Source organism: Lotus japonicus, chromosome 4 (assembly GCF_012489685.1).
Source record: "Lotus japonicus ecotype B-129 chromosome 4, LjGifu_v1.2".
Taxonomy (NCBI): domain Eukaryota; kingdom Viridiplantae; phylum Streptophyta; class Magnoliopsida; order Fabales; family Fabaceae; genus Lotus; species Lotus japonicus.
In genome coordinates, this window is record NC_080044.1 from 27,075,215 (window position 1) to 27,076,759 (window position 1,545).

Here is a 1,545-nt window from a genome sequence, read left to right on the forward strand (position 1 = left end):
CTGGTTTGTCTCACCATTTTGAAGAGGTTGAGGGTTTGAGGTAGAAGATGAAGTTTGAAGGATGAGGAGAGATCGAGAGAGAAATCACGAAGGAGGCGGTTTTGAAAAACAGAGAGTGCGAGAGTGAAAACCGGAAGTGAGAGAGAACGTGTGTGTATAGTGGGTTTTATCAAATAACCGTTGTTGATTCAAAAAGCACTTTAAGATCAACGGTTGAAAATTAAAGATAGATAGTAACAGTAACACAATCACACACAGGAGATAAGCATATCTACACGCAATCATAACAGACTGTCACACGGGCACAAGGAACTATGCATCAGAAATTCTGACGCACGTGTTGTTGTCTCAGCTTCAGAGTCAGTACCAGTGGGCACACACACTCTGATTGAGTTACCTTCTGGACTAGACATCTTCTGATCAAGAAGTATCATAGTCAGAGGTTCTGATCCATCTTCACTCTGGACAAAAGTCCATGCTTAGATTTTTCAGAATAAAATTAAATCTATCTTCAGCTAAGGGCTTTGTAAAGATATCTGCCCATTGATGGTCAGTATCAACAAACTTCAGAAGAAGTACGCCCTTCTGTACATAATCTCTAATAAAATGATACTTTACCTCAATGTGCTTTGCCCTTGAATGCAAGATAGGATTCTTACTCAATGAAATTGCAGCAGTGTTATCACAATAGATTGGATATTGCTCTCAGGATCTGATATCCTCCAGCTGATGTTTCATCCAGAGCATCTGAGTGCTGCATATTGCTGCTGAGATATATTCTGCCTCTGCAGTTGATAGTGCAATGGTTGATTGCCTTTGCTTGCCCATGAGACTAGATTGCTTCCCAGAAATTGACAATTTCCAGAAGTACTTTTTCTCTCTGTTCTATTCAGATAACAGCATCACAATAACCTGAAAGCTTATACTCTGATGTTTTCTTACATCAAGCCAAGGTTAGTGGTGCCTTTCAGATACCTTAGGATCCTCTTAACAGCAGTTAAGTGGGTTTTCCCTTGGATCTGATTGGAAACGAGCACATAAATGAACACTAAATAATATGTCTGGCCTAGATGCAGTTAAGTATAAGTGAACCTATCATGCCACGATAGAGCTTCTGACATACTTTACCACTTATATCTTCTTTTTCCAGAATGCATGTTGGATGCATTGGAGTCTTGGCCACTGTAGATTCCAGCATATTGAACTTCTTCAGAAGTTCTTTAGTGTACTTGCTCTGATGATATATGTTCCTTCTGGTGTTTGATCAACTTGTATTCCCAGAAAGTACTTTAATTCTCCCATCATACTCATCTCAAATTCAGCCTGCATCATCTCAGAAAATTCTTTGCATAGAGATTGATTAGCAGAACCAAATATAATATCATCAACATAAATTTGCACAATTAAGATATCATCCTTATAAGTCTTGCAAAAGAGAGTTGTATCTACTTTACCCCTTACAAACTCATTCTCCAGAAGGAATGAGCTAAGTCTCTCATACCATGCTCTGGGAGCTTGCTTCAGACCGTAGAGTGATTTCTTCAA